At 36.9% G+C, this 19918-nt stretch overlaps 1 long non-coding RNA gene across 1 annotated transcript; it reads left to right on the plus strand.

Annotated features, from left to right (window-relative positions):
- Positions 1–1758: 1758 nt before the first annotated feature.
- On the plus strand, positions 1759–2341 carry LOC110675465. The gene is made up of 2 exons (XR_002499513.1): positions 1759–1911; positions 1977–2341. It is a non-coding gene; the product is annotated as an uncharacterized LOC110675465 (long non-coding RNA).
- Positions 2342–19918: the final 17577 nt, after the last annotated feature.

The raw sequence follows: 19918 nt of genomic DNA on the forward strand, positions 1-19918 counted from the left end.
CATCGTAAAACTTCTCGTCGTTCACAGCGCTTTCCGTCTGCCGGGCAGCCATACTTCTCGTTATCGGCATCGTCATGGAACAAACCGGAAAATCGTCTCCACCAACGTCGGATGTATCGTCACCAGCACGTTCCAAGGTCCGAAGTAGTTTCCGACAGGACCAAGAGGATCCCACTTCTGAAAACTGTGGTCAATGATCCGGAGGAAAAACACAGGTTACTGCACAACGATGGTTTATTCCGTACGACCTTTTTCTCTTTACGTTCTAATTCAACTGACTCGTATGCAATCATGGAGGGAGAAACTAACACAAAATAGGGTGATGCATGACTCATCAGCAATAGGGTGGTACAATTTCTCGTCTTATGCTTACACAAACTAGAAAATTATCACTACTCCCGCGGTATAAATTAGATTGGAGACGTTAAAATTGAATTGCAATTGACTGCCATTTCCTAGTAATTTGATGACACATTTCAGCGAAACATTTCAACCAAATCGCCATACAAAAACCGAGTGTTCGGAATATGAGTCTGTTCGGAATTTGAGACAAAACGGTATCAACAGGCAGCCAGGCTGCAGTCAAACTAAAATTTTCGCAAAAATGATCGGAGTATGCCGGGTCATAATTTCGTCACGCTAAAAATTGTTATACAATTTGTGTAACACAGAGGCCGCCAATTGTTAAAGAAACAAACAACGGTTAGCACTCGTGAAAAATATTGTGTTCAATTTGAACGACCTAAATGTTCAAGTTCGCACCCTCTAGCTCATTATGACTCTTGCAACATGCCCTGCCCATCGTATTCTTCCAGCTTTGGACACCTTCTGGATACTGAATTCGCCGTAGAGTTGGGCGAGCTCGTGATTCATCCGTCACCGTCACACACCGTTTTCCTGCACACCACCAAAAATCATCTTAAGCACCAGATGTTCGGAGACTCCAAGGCATCGTCCACGTTTCATGCCCGTAGAGGACAACCACCCATATAAGCGTTTTATACATGGTACATTTGTGTGAATGTTTCTTGACCGCAGCTTCTTGTGGAGGCCATAGTAGGCCCGACTTCCATTGATGATGCGCCTCCGTATTTCACGGTTAACGTTATTGTCAGCCGTCAGCGAGGATCCCAGGTATACGAACTCGTCGACCACTTCTAACGTATCCCGTCGATGGTAACACTACTACCTAGGCGAATCCTGTCGCGCTCGGCTCCACCAGCTAGCATGTGCTTTGTCTTATCGCATTCACCAACACGGAGAAAACGAAGTACTCAAAAATAAGTTTTTTTTTATACTCAAAATTAAGTAAAGACGGTCGAACTGAATAGTTGGGTGATTTTCGTTTTGACAAATACGTACATTTAACTCAACTTTTGAGTTGTCTAATGAAAACTCAAATTTGAGTAAAAATATACTTGTTTTGTTTATTGCGCTCTTAATCACAAAATTTTATTATTTTGTACTTGTGTATTATACGAGTTACTAAAAATAACAAAAAACCCAGATTGTTTCCTTATGAATATTACTGAAGTATTGAGCGTTTTCAAAATGTTTCTAATATTGCAATCTAACCGATAAATTTGATAAAGTATGTGAATCGACCATTAATTTGCCAAACACTTTAAAAACACAAAGTTGAGTAGAAATAACTCAACGTTTGGCATTTAGGCAGCGTTCTTGCCGTTGAGTAGTTTAAACTCAATTTTGGATAAAAAAAAAATGTGCCATCCATTTTGAAATCTCAGCGCTAGTCATTCGCAGTCTGTTTTTGTCGGTGTTAGACGGAATGGGAGGAAAATTACAATTTTATTTCTTTTTATTCCCAAATCTGGTCAAATAAACTGTTTCTGACGTCGTTGTATACAAAGCTCCGATAGCTAGCTAGAAAATGTTCTGAATTTATCAAAGGTAAAGTATACTGGAGAGTTTAATGTGTCGAAAAAATAATGTTCAATGATTCCTTCATTTTTCAGGAGTTTAATAGACTTGGACCTACGATTGTTTTTGGTGCCGGATTATCGGAATTAAGAAGTGCCTGTTCGCGACTAAAAAGCTATTGCGCTGTTACCTCCCGTTCTAAATAGTGAGTGTCGTTCCTGCCAGTCGCCATACACAATGAAAAAAACGGGAAAACCGTTCCATCGGTTGTTGCCGTTCCAGCCACCCATCCATCATCATCACCTAGCAAATGTTTCCGGATAAAGGTCTGATGTTCATAGGCATTCCCGATTTCCGGAATGGACAAGCGGATTACAGTGAATGTGATTTAAATATGATGACATAAATTGAGAGAAAAATATGATTATGATGTTAACGTAAAATAAAATATAGGATTGAATTATGTTTCTTTTCATTATTTAAAACCATGACCATTTTAACTATTTCTCCATTTGCATTTCGTATCGAATGAGAAACCACCCATTTTTGAGTTTTTTTACTCAATGTAACATTGAGTGAAAATCACCCACTGATATAATTCAATACATCTACTCAAATTTGAGTACTAGGCAACTTACTCAAATTTGGGGTAACGCACGAACGTGCCGAGTTGGGTCAAAAGAACCCAAATTTGAGTACTTCGTTTTCTCCGTGCAGTTATATCGAATAAACACTGAACTGAAATTTATGTCGACCTAAAACTCCTGACATGTCGACTGAATTATTTCAATTTGAATTATTTCTCGCGCAATTTTCGAAAAGGGCTTAAGCGAACACATTATGCTTCACGTACACTGCCCATAACTGCATATTTGTCACATTCGACATTTTTGACAATTACGAGTTAATACCGGGGAGAATCATCAAATGACAAATACTTTCGATCAACTTACTTAAATCTGTGAGATTGTTCTAGAAAATTCGAAAAAAATACCAAGTTGTTTTGTCACATTGGTAATTGTAACCGCATAACAGTCACACTGAGATTATACATGAGCCTCATAATGCAGTAGCAACGAAATTTCTATCAGAATTATTTTCTGACTATTCACCCAATATGCGATATGAGTTGTACAAAATTTCAGCCTCAAATAAGCACTTTTGAATTCTTAGTGATTTTTTGAAATGTTAGTCTCCTCCCATACTGTAATAAAATGCAAACTTGGTATCCCATTTACTCAATGCCTACTTTTGTCGAATGTTACAAATATGCAGTTATGGGCAGTACACGTGTTAAGTAAAATGAACTTTTATTCAAAGTGAATTTGAATAAATAAAAGTCTTAATTTTGTGTGGGAGGAGGATGTGTGGTAGTAATACCCCTCGAATCGGGATGTTAGCCGTGCAGCATTAAGCCGAACACTAATCGGCCTCTGAGCACGATTATAGCCGATGGGTCGCCCGCACACTCAGCAAGCAACAACGAGGCTCGATCGCTAGCAACGGTCGTCCTCTTTCTCATCGGACCATCAACGAGTGTAGACGCTTTTGGTAAGCAGCAAATCCATCCCCGAAGCTGGCAGCCGAAATCCGCACATTATCCACAAGCTCTGTTATAGCTATGGTTGTACTGCTTCCATTACGGAAACCATATTGAAACGAATACAATACATTATGCCTCTCAAGAAAACTCATAAGCCGATTGATTAACAGTTTTTCCAGAATCAAGTTAAACACAGAAAGGGTCGAAATAGGACGATAGTTATCGATTCTACGAGTGTCACCTGATTTGAATACCGGAAACACTTTTGCTGTTTATAGACACTCTGGGTATTCAGACAAAATCCGTGAGAAAAAATTCGCATTGTTTTTTTATTATTCTAGCTGCGACGTTATCAGGGCCAGGACTCTTGTTCACTTTCAGATCATTGATCAATAAAATAACTTCATTCTCTGTCGATGGCTGCAAATAAATAGAATCAGGAATGGGAGTAATTCGTTGCAGTGAATTTTTAGAAGTAGAACCATTTTTTTCTGCTAGCTTAGGACCAACTTCCGAAAAGTAGTCGTTAAACCTTTCACAAATTGAAGCGCTTTCAATGGTGACGACGCCATCAATAACCAGAAAGAGTTTAGATTCATTTACAGATTTCCCCAATATTTTGGTTATATACTTCCACATTTTAGAAGGCGAGGTACTGTTCAATAAATTTTCATAATATCTTTTTTTCGCTAGTATTGGCTGTGTCCAATTTTTTTGAAACATGTTACAAACATTCAGCTAGTTGGACATTGTGTGGATCTCTGCGACATTTTTTTAAATAGTTGCTCTTTATTTTAATTAGGGTCCACAGGTCAAAGTTCATCCAGGGACACTGCGTGTTTTTAATGTTCGCAGTTTTCGATATCGTTTTTGTACAATCTTTGAGTATCGTATTGTATTTCGAGATCATTGTTTCAAGGCAGAAATCAACATTTAACACAGGGCCAAGGCCATTTTACACAAAACATGATCCATTATATTTGAACTATCGGGCCTTGTGACAAAAGAATTACAACAAAGAAAATTATAGAACTGCAAAAGATACTTATATTTTAAAACAACATTATTATTAGACAAATTAACTGGAACATTAACATCACCAAAAATTAAACAGGGTTGATTGGTACAACTTTTATTCAGCCAACCTTCTAGACGATCGTGAAACAAATTAAAATCATAAGATTATGGACGAAACACCCCGTGGACAATGAAATTTGCCCCATTTGATGTTAATTCAACACTAATATATATTTTCAATGATCTGATAAACAATGGTGCTCTTAATATACATTGCTAACCCCCCAGATGAGTTGTTCCTACAGAAAAAAATACTATTATAGCCACTAATCGTATAAAGTGAAGTATTACCTGCTTTCAACCACGTTTCTCCAACAATTATTACATCGACAGGATACACAAAATGATCGATTGCCAACAAAATTTCATCAAACTTAAAGAGGTCATTTTTTTTTTTTTTTAATTTCTTTATTAGTATCATTCCAAATATTACATTCATTATTTCTTATATCTAGGTGTTCTGTGTTATTAGACAACACTATCATCCTTATTTGGTAAAACAAATCTAAGATTTTATTAACATTTTGTTAATAACATAGTACATTTCATTTGCCGTAGCAGTTCAGATTTTTTACAGGTGATTTCACCTGCTTATCAGAGAAAAAAAACGCTTTGAATATACTTAACCTAACTTAACCTAAACATATAACGCATTAATCGTGGCAATAGAAGATTGTAACGATTTTTGCTTGAAATAATTGATTATTTTAATTAACATTTGTTCCAATGTTTCAACATTGGATATTCTATGTAACTCATTGGTACTATACCAGGGAGGAAGCCTCAGAATCATTTTCAAAATTTTATTTTGAATTCTCTGCAGAGCTTTCTTCCTGGTATTACAACAGCTAGTCCATATTGGTACAGCATACAACATGGCTGGCCTGAAAATTTGTTTGAATATCAAAAGCTTGTTCTTAAGACAAAGTTTTGATTTTCTATTAATAAGAGGATAAAGACATTTTAGATATTTGTTATTTTTGGCTTGAATGCCCTCAATGTGATTTTTGAAAGTTAAATTCTTATCTAGCAAGAGCCCTAGATACTTAACTTCATCTGACCAATTTATTGGAACCCCTCTCATCGTGACAACATGTCTATTTGAAGGTTTCAAATAAAGAGCTTTTGGTTTATGTGGGAATATTATTAGTTGAGTTTTGGAAGCATTAGAAGAAATCTTCCATTTTTGCAAGTATGAAGAAAAAATATCCAAACTTTTTTGCAATCGACTACAGATGACACGCAAGCTTCGTCCTTTGGCGGAGAGGCCTGTGTCATCCGAAAACAAAGATTTTTGACATCCCTGAGGTAACTCAGGTAAGTCAGATGTGAAAATATTGTATAATATTGGTCCTAAAATGCTGCCTTGGGGAACACCAGCTCTTACAGGAAGTCTTTCAGATCTGGAGTTCTGATAATTAACCTGAAGTGTACGATTTGACAGATAACTTTGAATTATTCTAACAATGTTGTTGGAAAATTAAAGTTTTTCAATTTTACAATCAAACCTTCATGTTAACACTGTCGAATGCTTTTTCTATGTCTAGAAGAGCAAGACCAGTAGAGTAGCCTTCAGATTTGTTGGAACGGATCAAATTTGTTACATGTAAAAGTTGATGAGTGGTCGAATGTCCATGGCGGAATCCGAACTGTTCATTGGCAAAAATTGAATTTTCGTTGATGTGGGCCATCATTCTGTTCAAAATAACATTTTCAAAAAGTTTACTGATGGAGGAAAGCAAACTGATTGGACGATAGCTAGAAGCTTCTGCAGGATTTTTGTCTGGTTTTAAAATTGGAACAACCTTAGCATTTTTCCATTTGTCAGGAAAATATGCTAATTGAAAACATTTGTTAAATATATCAACTAAAAATAATAAGCTACTTTCTGGAAGTTTCTTGATGAGGATGTAGAAAATTCCATCATCGCCAGGAGCTTTCATATTTTTGAATTTTTTAATAATAGTTCTTACTTCTTCCAAATCAGTCTCCCAGGCATTTTCGAAAACGTTCTCTTGATTGAGAATATTTTCGAACTCCTGAGTAACTTGATTTTCAATTGGACTAGTATTGCGAGGAAATTTAAAAATTTGGATTGCTTCGCGGAAATAACGCGCAGCGAGCAATCCCCGCATGAAGGAAATGAACCACAGCAAGCATTGCAGGCATGAGGAAAGAAGGCTCATTTCAATGTCAGTAAGCAAAAACTACATTGCGGTTTTCTGCTTCTTTGCCTTTATTTAAGCTATAACTTTCTTCACAAATTGGGGGACTAACATCCATTGAAAACAGGTTATCTGTTGATCTGTCCATGGATTCAAAAAGTCATTAAAATCAAAGATGGGTTATGTGATCGTGAATCCTAGAAAGGTACCGGAGGCTTCCGGGTACCGGGATTTTTTCCGTCAACGGTTCTTTTCTTATGAGAAGCGAATCACCAATTTTGAATTATTCTTACGATTCGTTGAAGAATAAATTGCTGTTTTTTGCCATCTATCTAACGACTATTGTGACGTAATTCCATCGCTCTAAACTCCTCATAAAGCATTTCAATTTCATAGATTTTTAAACACACAGTCCATTTTACGGATATGTTACCACTCCTATCAGTTTTTAAGTCTGTATACGGATGTCTTGCTTGTTCAAAAGCCTGATTCTTTGAAATACTCATACAAGATTACATACATTTGGCACAACAAGTAAAATCTGCACATCGACAGCTGCACCAAAGTCGCGGGTGACTAAGATGAATTTGATGGAAAATTTCCCGATAGTTTGCTTTCGATTTTCCATGAATCAAAATTTTTCTTGCAACGCGTATTGACCATTGCACGAATTTTTAGATTTTAATGAAATTGTTCATGTGCTAGAGACAACTTGCACACTCACTAACATCAGCAGGCGTATGCCTCGAGAGCTATTTATGACGTTTCAAAATAATTCCAAGCAGTGAAATAGATTGCATGAAAACTTCTTTTCAGTTATGTTTATTAGAAAGTAACCAGCATTGGTATAGAAAAGTGCCTGCCGTATTGCCAGCTACACCCCACAAACAAACTCCATTTCCCTTGGCCCTTTTCCTGGGTTCTTAAAATCACGAACGGCAGCCAATACCCAGCAGCTGTAATGGGGATGGGCATATTATTTTCTTTGTGAAGATATTATCTGATGATCCTCAATGATAGCATCATCTCAATCGTCTTCGGAATCAGAGCCATTTCCGCAGATGCAGGACGCAATCGATTAGCGATTCAGCATTCATTCTAGCGGAAGAACTTTTAGCAACTTGATCCTCGTCACTGCCCAACGGCTCTCCCAACTATTTCACGTTGAGGATCGAACTTAACTCATCATCTAGAGGTATACCGGGTATACATTCTGCACAAGCCATTGTATCTTTCTTTCGGTGGCATTTCTGGACCGAGAAAATTTAGTTCATCATTTGAAAAACTTTGCTAATCATTCCCCCAAATCAAAACAAATGGACCAATGCACGAGTTCACTAATTTGACGTTTGAGCGGTGCCGAATTCACCGGTTGCTATGGTCACATAAATAACACGGCACCGCACAAACGTCAACGAATGAACTTGTGCATTTATCCATACGGGAAAAGTTAGTATCAAAGCATGCTATCAAAATCTTATACGTGGATGTGTGAGATGTGCAAATGTTCACTGTGCAAATATTTTCTGCACAGTAGTCTAATAAGGTGCAAAATGCTCAATAATAAGTCCTAAATTAAAATTGTGCGCACTTTCAAACTTCATAGCAAGTTTTTGAGCTTTTTCGCAATTAGTTAGTAATAATTTGTTTTCCTCTTTCAATGCCGGTATTGGCTTCTGAGGTTTTTTCAACATTTTAGATAATTTCCAAAAGGGCTTAGAGCCAGAGTCCAATTGAGAAATTTTATTTTCAAAATTTTTGTTTCTTAAATCTGCAAAACGTTTCTTGATTTCTTTCTGCAAATCCTGCCATATAATTTTCATAGCAGGATCACGAGTGCGTTGAAATTGCCTCTCAGCATTGTCAATATCAATTTTAGTTTCTAAAGAAATGTTAACATCAAGATTAGAGTCAACATACGTTTCATATATATTCCAGTCGGCTCGTAAATAATTGAAAGTGGAGCTGATAGGATTGAGAATCGCTTCATGCGATATTTGAAATGTAACAGGGACATGATCAGAATCAAAATCAGCATGAGTAACTAATTGGCTACAAAGATGACTAGAGTCGGTTAAGACCAAGTCAATCGAAGATGGATTTCTCGAAGAGGAAAAACATCAGGGTATCAGGGTATTGAATTGAGAAATATCCTGAAGAGCATTCATCAAATAAAATTCTGCCGTTGGAATTACTTTGAGAATTATTCCATGACCGATGTTTGGCATTAAAGTCACCAATGACAAAAAATTTTGACTTATTGCGAGTCAATTTTCGCAAGTCAGTTTGGAGCAAATTGACTTGCTGCCCAGAGCACTGAAAAGGCAAATAGGCAGCTATGAAAGTATATTTACCAAGCTGTGTTTCAAAAGAAACACCTAAAGTTTCAAAAACTTTAGTTTCAAATGACGAAAACAGTTGAGGTTTAATACGCCTATGAATGATGATTGCAACTCCCCCACATGCCCCATCAAGTCGATCATTACGATAAACAAAAAAGTTAGGATCTTTTTTTAGTTTGGATCCAGGTTTTAAATAAGTTTCGGTAATAACTGCTATATGCACGTTATTAGCTGTAAGAAAATTAAACAGCTCGTCCTCTTTACCATTCAGAGAACGAGCATTTCAATTTAAAATATTTAAATTATTATTTGGATCCATTAGAAAAACGTAATCCAATAACAATTTGATTTGTAAATTTTACACCTACTTGGACTGCTTCAGTCATAGTGGTGGCTTTGAACATTGCATCAATCATTAGATTCAATTGTTCAGTTAGAAAATTAAAATCAGAGGCAGACATATCATCTGATGATTTCTCATTGGAATTTTCGGAAGACGAAGAAGCGGAGTAGGAGTTACCTGTGGCGGTAGGGTTTTTTCCATTTGATTTGAAACAAGTAGAATGGGTACTCATGGAACGAATAGGAGAAGAGTTCAAATTACCTGCTACGATATCGGCAAAGGATTTACCGTGGGTAGATACATTCTAAATTGAAAGATTCGAACGGCTACCCGACGGATTAAAATTTGTTTGTGAATGAGCATGATTATGATCTTCCTGGTGGGTATGATTCCTAATCAAGCGATCGTTAACTGAAAAATGAGCATTGTTCGATACTCTACCAGGCAAATTCCGGAAACGACCGTTATCGTAACGGATATTATCCTTCATCTGCCTGGCACGAGCCTCAACGACTTTTTTGCGTGAAGGGCATTCCCAAAAGTTAGCTTTATGAGGGCCCTTGCAATTGGCGCATTCAAACTTTCTGGTATCTTTTTTCACAGGACAGACGTCCTTAGCGTGAGAAGAACCTCCGCAAATCATGCATTTAGCATCCATGCGCCAATTTTTTGTACCATGACCCCACTTTTGGCACCGACGGCACTGAGTTGGGTTCTGGTAATTTCCTCCAGGTTTCTGGAAATGTTCCCATGTCACACGGACATCAAACAAAAGTTTTGCTTTTTCTAAAGCTTTAATATTATTTAGTTCTTTTTTGTTAAAGTGAACTAAATAAAATTCTTGAGAAAGCCCTTTCCGAACAATGCGAACAATGCCAGATTGGGTTCTCTTTTTCATAATGATTACTTGGACTGGGGAAAATCCAAGTAATCATTTATTCCATTTTTGATCTCTTTAGGTGACTTATAGTCACTTGAGAGACCTTTCAAGAAAACTTTAAACAAACGTTCAGTTTTGTCGTCATAAGTAAAGAATTTGTGCTTCTTCTCTTCAAGATGTCTGAGAAGAAGTTCACGATCTTTAATAGTTTCCGGCAAAACGCGACAGTCTCTTTTCTTTGCGATTTGGAAGGAAACCTTGATTCCCCTAATGGAGTTCAAGATCTCCTGCCTAAATCCCCCAAATTCGGAACAACTGACCACGATAGGCGGCACTCTTTGCTTCCTCACTTGAATCAAAGCAGCCTCTAGCGATTTGGAGTTCGGAAAATTTGTCTAAAGCATCGAACTGATTGCTCATTTCGATACAATTATTCATTTCACCCTTGGAAGAAACTTCGCATTCCAGGGAAGCGTCCTTTCTTCCATTCTTGCCACGTTTAGTGATAGTTTTAAGACTCACTTTTTTGGAAGGAAGTAGTGAATTCAGACATTCACCCTTCCTTTTGTTAGTTGTTGATACCATGTTTAATTAATAAACGAAAGAAGACGTGACCTTCGAAAGGTTTTTTCCCAAGACGGTGTCCAAGAAGGATTACCACCGCTAGCTTTCGCCAACGGGTCCAACGAAAAATCGAAGGCACGGGTCCAAACAAGGATCGTAAAGGGATCAATAGTAGAAAAAATAATACTGAAAAGTACTGTTTAAGTAGCACTGAAAAGTACCGTTTTTAATTTTAGCACTGAAAAGTACTGTTTGTGTAGCACTGAAAAGTACTGTTTTATTGCTTTAGGTAGTTTTTAAGAAAACTTCCAAGAGCAGAGAGAATTCGTGTACGCACAGCACGAAGGTACGATGCGCACTGATTATAGAGGTCATTAATACCTCGAACATTCCACTGCAATATTCGTAGCTGTTTGGTATTATTTCTCCTTTGTGACACGTTGAACTCATCGAAGTGATTGTGAAAGAAGTTAAGCTGTTGAGCCATTTTAACAATAAGGTACCCCGGGGCAAGTGAGAATCCGGGGTAAGTGGGGCGTTTCGTCATAGCTCAACTAGGAAAAGTTTTTCATGGGGGTATTCTTCTAGAAAGTTGAAGATACAATGACAAGGAATGTATTTAGTACTAAACATTTTGTTATTTTTATTACCATGTGGTTCATGTAAAAGTTGTCAGCTCAGCGCCATTTTCAACTTGCATGATAAATTGTAACACGTTTCACGTCTTGCATTGACTCGCAAAAAATAAATGTGTTTTAAATCGAATTTCCATCAGTAAGCTTTAATTTTAAGTATTATTATAAGCTGCTAACGATAAACCAGTATTTTGTTTTCATTTCATATGAAATTTTCGATGGTCTATCTTACCCTAAAATATATTTGTACCTGGGGTAAGTGAGACCTATCAAAACAAAAACCAGAATCAAAACTTTTCGTACACGTTTCATACATTTTCCTAGAGGGTAGCACTGAAACATTCAAACAAATGACTTTTATCAAAAAAGATCAACCTCAAATTACGTAATTGCATAAGAGGGAGAAGAAAAATGTTATTATTCTTTATTTTTTATTTTTGAAATACGACTTCATAATTGAACAAACACACAGCTGAAATTTGAACGATTATCATGAGAACGATAACTTTTCTATTTTATTTTAACTTTATTTGTTATTTCTACCAAATTAAGTAGTGATGGAAAACAATTCCACTCCATAAGGTGGTTTTTTGCCATGCATATAAATAATAACAAAACATATTTATAATTTCGTCAATTATTGATTGTTTATGTACTACATTTTAATTAACAACTTATAAATGATATACTTGGGGGCCATATAGCCGTAGCGGTAAACGCGCAGCTATTCAGCAAGACCAAGCTGAGGGTCGTGGGTTCGAATCCCACCAGTCGAGGATCTTTTCGGGTAGGAAATTTTCTCGACTTCCCAGGGCATAGAGTATCTTCGTACCTGCCACACGATATACGAATGCAAAAATGGTCATTGGCACAGAAAGCTCTCAGTTAACAACTGTGGAAGTGCTCATAAGAACACTAAGCTGAGAAGCAGGCTCTGTCCCAGTGGGGACGTAATGCCAGAAAGAAGAAGAAGAATAAATGATATACTTTGAACATGTTTAATTCCTCTTTACGCTTTTATGGAGTAATTTTCAGTTAATATTAAATGTGAGGTGACATACTATTAACACTTCAGTCGTCGCGCTGTTGTATTTTGTACAACAGTGGTGGAGAAACCTCGCTTATCGTCCACAACACCAGCGGGGTGGTTCTGACGGTGACAAACCACGCGACGACTGAAAGGTTAAATAAAGGGTTTCTTCCAAAAACGTAACGTATTTTATGGTTGATCCCTTATGTACATCAAATATGCACTTAAAATTAAAAATCTATGCCTTATCAATCCTATTATTGTAATGGTTGACTTACTGATGTGGATTGACGCATGAAACTGGATGTGTCCCACTTGCCCCGCTTAGCGAGGTAACTGCGTCCATTGGCTCATTCTAAAACTTTCTTCCAAGGTTTTCACAATTTCGAAATTATTCGATTAGTTTTATGCACACACCAGCAAATATGTTGCCAAAACGTGATTGTGTTGTTAGGTTTGAAAAATATTGACATTTGAAAATTTTATTGAACAATTTGTTTGAACTATCGTTTTTTTTGTTCCCACTTGCCCCGCGGTACCTTAATTCAAAAATACATTAAAAAAGAACAAAACAAAGATAACTTAAGAAGGTTACTTAAAATGCATTTGGATTTGATTATTTCTCCCTTGATTTGGTGAAACAGTATCCTTCTCGAACAATGTATACTTTTCGATGACGCGGCTTAAATTGTCACTTTTTCTAATTAAAATCCCTCCGAGTTGCCCAGGCCAAACATATTGAATTTTCAAATCTTTTTGATGTTCTCGCATTTTTCGTAGAAGTTCCAATGACATAGGTGTTAATTCATTTGTAAGCGACACATTGGTTGGTTTCCCATTGATTAGAAGTGAGTGATCAATGCTGGTGGAAAGAAGAGTGCCCATGTTTTTTTTCTTGGAGAATACTAATTCCTTGATATTCTTGTCGCTGAAAGTGATTTGAATAGGGACTACAGCATTTGGCTTGTTACTATGATACCACCTCGCAGCAGACACAATTGAACCATTAGGTAAGTCCACGCCATGGTGAGCAACAGTTTTTTAACCAATGGCATTACACACTCGTTTGGCACTTGTGGCAAACCTAGCAAGATTGCATTTGAGAGCATTATATTCAAATTATAATAATTTTGAGGCTTGTATCGGATAATGAAACTCCCAGCTTGTTTGGCTATACAACAAAATTTATTCAGGTATGCTAGTTCTGATGAAATCCCACTTGCTCCTATGACAAACCGTAAAAATCGCTGATGCAAAACACTACAACACTTTCTACCGTTTCATTCCCTTAATTTAAGGCTTACTCCGCAGCTTTGAACTGTGATTTCTGAAAGTATCCAGCCAGTGAACCATCATCGGCAAACGCAGCCAACTCCTGAGGAATCACGTTGGCATCCTCAATTCCGGTGCAGGGACGGCACATGCACTCAAGGGGGGCCTTCGTCGAAACCTATCAAACCGCAAACGTCATTTGACGATGAGTTGAAGGAAACATTTTGAGAAATGAACAAAATATAGATACGTTAACAAATGTTTAAATTTACACATTTAATTGCATCGTCGCAAAGCACTCTGAAGGCAATCGGCTACAAGCAATCATGCATTACCGTGTGGTGACTACATTCAATTTATCACACATATGCTAACTGGTAGATTCATATTAAATTAAGTTTCAATTTAATGGGAGGCAAATTAAGAGTTTTCCGAAGCGTGATTTTCCGTACCTGTCGCTTGGTAGCAGAAAAAAATCCCTGAAAAATTATTTATTTAATTATCTGAGTGGGCGTTTGCACTATGCCCACATTCAGGAGCAGTAAAAACCGATTCCACCCCGGACACTCACTGGTGTAAAAATACTCGGTGACCGCGCTGAAAATGGATCATACCGTACTGCTGCTGGAAGGAGACAGGGGAGTGCCAGATAGTAATATTAATTTACCAACAAGTTGTGCAAAAATAAAAGCATGGGGTAAAAATCTGCCGGAGGTTTTCCGGTTAACCCAACAATTCCTACCAACAACCGACCGACCGACCAACCAACCTATAAAACCTGTGGAATATTTTAGTTTTTATGGCTTGGTAATAAATTAGCATATATAATACATTGTGCTGCACTTTACGGTTATCCTTTTGTATGTGAGGTGTGGTGCTTAGTTAGAGTCCAGGAAAAACTTGCCGCATCAACAAATAGCCTCTCTGTCTCTAGTTATCTTTGTACGGCAGCCATGACGAGGAAGGTTGCAATGGCGACCAAACTTACCGTTGCTCTCTTTCTGGGCGTTCAATCCTCCCGGAAGCAGAATGCAGGCCAGCACCTTCAACAAAACGCACACGGATGACTTCATCTGGAAAAAGGAGATTTTTTTAAACCAAGGAACATTGCCTGGCAACAAATTGTAGGGATATACTTGAATGCGAACTAATCTAAATGTAATGAAGAATGCTCAATAAAGAATGATACGTCCCAAGTTTGCATCACGAGCTAGCTATTTAATTCGCAGGGCTTTAAGGTATCAAACAATTTGATCAGAATAAGCTTTTTTTGCCATACAACAAACAAAAAAATTGCAATGGAAATTTGTGGGAGTTCGATGTCCTCAATATCACATTGTGCTCAGCCCTAATCAGCCCAATACGATATGCGAGTGCTAAAATGGGATCTTCGGCAAAGAAAGTTCTCAGTTCATAACTGTAGAATTACTCTAAGAGCACTAAGCTGAGAAGTCATACAGCATTAGAAGCATAGTTTTCAATCATTAAACCGTTTATTCTCAAATAAGCAAAAGGCACGTCGAAGCAAAATGCCTACATTAGGGCGTATTATGCTAATTTCCAAAGTTCAACTTTGCAGTAAAATGGTCATACACATCCGATAACGGTCGTAAAAAGAATAGATCGTAAAAAATCAGGGTTATAAATTATGTTTTTGAAACATAAAACATCTAGATGTGAAAATCAGCTGTAGAAAGTTGATGCATTGATTGAGAACTTTCCAGAAAGGGACATTTAACTTTTCATATTCTGATAACAGATGGCAGCACTGCTCGATTGTTATCAAAAGAGCCAATTATATGGGGGTGTTGTTATATGCAGATATGTACCGTAATCCGGGTTGTAGTTGATCAGTGGGGAGAAGTTGATCATTCGCCTACCCACGTGTATAAATTGTCAAGAGAGCTATGATTTGATTTCATTTAGCACAATTTCTGTGACGTCGTATTACCTGATGGCTGCTCTTAATGTTCCTTAGTTCTGTTTGACATCAAGATAATTATACCATGGAAAAACAGATTTTTTTTATGAAATGTTTGATGAACTGTTGAAGGTTTCTCCTTCAAACAATCGACTATTGACAAGACTACATAAAAACACCATTTAAATAAACTGTTTCATACATTCCATATATGTTCTCTGAATCCAGTTTTGAATTTGCTCAGATGATAAACAGTCATATTCCGAGTAAAAATGTATATTTTTGTGCGCGAGTTGCTAATTTCAAAGAAAATTGCATACCATTATTATTATTATTATTATTATTTATTCAAATACGTAACTCAAGATTCACATCTTATAATGTTACATTCTAGGTAAATGGTGGATTTGACATTGAGTTTACTGAATAATTTTGATTTAGATTTACAAATAATGAAATTACTGGTATCTTATTCGAAGTGCTCAAAAATTCTCCTTCTTAAGTTTACTAATCCACTAGGTTGAATCATGGTTACATCATTGGGTAGGGAATTCTAGAAAGCGACACCTATCACGAAAAATGTACCACCATATTTAGCAGTGCGATGACGTGGAATAACGAATTTCTTGGATCGACTTCCTCGGAAAACAGACAGTTTCTCATATAAATAACCAGGCATTTTATTGTTTACAAGGTTAAACATAAATAAGCAGCATCTCGTTTTACAAAAATTATCAAACGAGCAGCCTATTAAACGATGCTGTAAATGAGATACATGAGACATTCTTCCTAGACCGTACACAAAACGTACACAGTTATTGAGCGCAACATGCATTTTCTGTACAGCGAATGCAGATGATTGCATGAGCCAAAGATCGCATGCAATAAAATAAGGTAAAATTAAGCTTTTGAAAAGTTTTGTTTTAACTTAGGCGTTTAATGTGGTGTGTTCTGTAATTTACTATATTCAAATTTAAAATTGACCGATAAATCATTAAGTAGTAAGATTTTTTAGACTTGATCCAGATTCAGTGACCCCAAATTTAGTAAATAGCATATCTTTTTATTTTAGGAAACTTATTGCAATAATTGATCAACTTCACCCCGGAATCAAAAACTTCATTTTTTAATTTTATTTAAATGTTTTGGTTATTAAGTGAACATTTCGTCAACATTTTGTTTGTATAATTCGATAGACATCCAACCAGCACATGTTTTAGAGATATTTGGATAATAATACATGTATTCTACTAGGAGTTACAGAACAGAATCGCTCGAAAGTGATCAACTTCACCCCATTTTACGGTACCAGTAAATTTTAAAGATAACGATACCGAATGCTCACCGAAGTTGGAGGAAGTGTTGCATGCCATACAGTCGGCCGAAACAAAATTGTTCAAGTGGCTGGCAACACTATTTAGGAATAATTAAATTTTGTTTTGCGGATATCTCAGGATCCTGATCACTTAAAAAGATGGCGTCTTCGGCAAAGTTATTCAGTAGCTCAAGGGCTACCATTATTTTAGACAAGAAGATCGAGATTTTTCTACCAGGTGGCGCTAAGGAGCATGAAACTTTCGTCTTGGCAATATCTCAGGACCCTAACCACTTAGAAAGATGATGTCTTCGACAATGTTGCACTAGTGTGCATGAAACTTTTTTTTTGCAGATATTTCGAATGCCTGACCAGTAAGAAAGATGGCGTCTTCGGCAAAGTTAGTCAGTAGCTCAAGGACTATCAATATTCTATCCAAATGGTTCGAGATTTTGCCAACATGCTGGCAATCCCAAAGAACTTTGGAATCGCATCAACGGTCTGCTGGGTACCAACTGCCAACTACGTGAAATCATGCAGCATATTGACGGTAGGGAGGTTTCTGATGCTGCACTTGTATCTGATCTCTTCAATGAATACTTCACCTCAATTGGTAGACTACTAGCTGATAATTTGTCATCATCAAACAACATTAACGCTCACTATACTATCAGAGAGGTTCCAAATACATTCTTCTTGACTCCTGCAACATCGCAAGAAGTTTCCAATATCATCTCTAACATGGATAGTTCAAAAGCGACAGGATACGATGGATTACCAATCACCGCTCTAAAACACCATTGCACGGTTTTATCGACAATCATAGCCGATGCCTTCAATGATTCAGCTATTACTGGAATATACCTCGAATGCCTTAAGAAAGCGATTGTCTATCCAGTATTCAAAACTGGAGACCGGAAACTACACCATGTCCAATATATTCTCATACACTTTTTCTTTTCTTTGGTATAACTTTACTGAATGTAGGATAATCCAATGTTGTAGTATTTCATTGTAGTCTGGTAGTATTATACTAACGTAGAAAAGCTTGTTTTATGAATAAGAAAAAATAATTGCTATGATAAGTGATGAAATGTCCATTGAAGTCGTGTTTTGCACTTAAAATGAATTTTTGTTCATATTGGTCTGGTTAACAAAGTGAAAATCAGAGCATTCACAAAAAAGTTTCAGAAACTTTAAGTTAATCATATTGCGTTTTGAATAGATAAATATTGATAAAAATTTGATAAATATATGTGCGATAACTGCAGATTGAAATTGGGCTCTGCCTATGAGCGTGCCGCTGGAAATATTTTTCGTAAATTCTTAAGTTGATAAAATAAGTTTATAATTAAAATAGTTCCAAAATATTTCCTGTAGTGAATCAGTATTATAAAAACTTTCAAAAAATATTATCACCAATGATGTCAGTTAAACAAGCGCAAAGTAATGTTATCTCGAATTTGTATGAGAATATACTGGACACGGTGTACTTAATAATTATCGGCCAATATCCGTGTTACCGGCAGTTAACAAGGTTTTCAAACAACTGCTCACCCAACGTCTTCTCGAATTTTTAGATTCTAACTCTTTCTTCTATAACAAGCAATACGGTTTTCGTATTGCTCAAATAGCCGTGCTTGAACTAGTAGATGAGCTGTCAGATACTATTGATCGTCATAAGAATATTGCTGGTTGTCTGTTTTTGGATTTGTCAAAGGCTTTTGATACGATCGACCACGGATTTCTTCTGAAAAAAACTTGAGGCGTGTGGAGTTCGAGGTCTTCCTAACAACTTGCTAAGGAGTTACCTGCATAATAGGAAACAAGCTGTCATTATTAATGGATATCGAAGTAGTGAACTTGGTATTGAAATCGGGGTACCCCAAGGAAGCAACCTCAGACCGCTGTTGTTTCTTATTTATGTTACCGATCTGTGTAACTTACGGTTTAACGGTGTTCCTAGACTATTTGCTGATGATACAGTTCTCTCTTATGCTGAGCGGACTCCTCAAGAAATAGTTGATAAAATGAGAGAGGATCCTTTATTGTAAGTGAATACCTAGAAAACAATCTGCTATCACTAAATGTTGCGAAAACTAAATTTATGATAATAAGAGGACAACGTACTATTCACTCGGAACATACAGAAATCATATTTAACCCGTATAGGCCTGAGTGAAGGCGAAAACTCCAAAACCCTCACCACTCAGCGAATTCTTTTTGGATTCAAATGATTTTTTGTCAGTATACTGGCACACATATCTAGTTTCTAGAAGCGGACAGAGGAACGCGGAAATATTCCTGTGGTCGGAGTTATTCCGGTGGATCACTGGGTCAGGTTGGGTGAGAAGGGTACTGTTTGTTTGTGCCCCTGGAGGTAGGTAAATTTCAAGTCACCGATAATTTCTGGAATCGGTTATAATAGTGCCACTACATGACGGAATTTTGAGAAAATTTCATCAGTGTAAATCTTTTGAGAAACGATTTAATTGGATAACTATGCGTTTTGCATTTGATTAATCCTACAAATGGTCATTTTCGGGTCCCGAGACGCCTCAAACTTACCATTAAGTGGCCAATTTGTATCTGAACATCTGTGCCAAGCTTATAGGAACGCATTTTAGTGCAGAATTATGTTTGATTTCTGCTTTTCTAGCATTAAAACGGTTTAGTATCCAAAAAATCTATAGCGGGTTCTTCCAGGCATTACGTCCGAATGGCCACATCCGGTATATTTTAAACGGTGTAAAACTCTTCATTTATAATGTTGAATATCAAATCTTGATGATTTATGCAAATTAAAATGATTGTCATTGCAAATAAATAAAGGTAACTTGGCATGTCCCAAAAATAGCCCATTTTTACTCAACTTGACCCAGTAACCCACCGGAATAACTCTGGCCGTAGTAATATTTCCAAGTTCCTCTGGCCACTTCTAGGAACTAGA

The sequence above is a fragment of the Aedes aegypti genome, chromosome 2, assembly GCF_002204515.2.
Source record: "Aedes aegypti strain LVP_AGWG chromosome 2, AaegL5.0 Primary Assembly, whole genome shotgun sequence".
Lineage (NCBI taxonomy): Eukaryota > Metazoa > Arthropoda > Insecta > Diptera > Culicidae > Aedes > Aedes aegypti.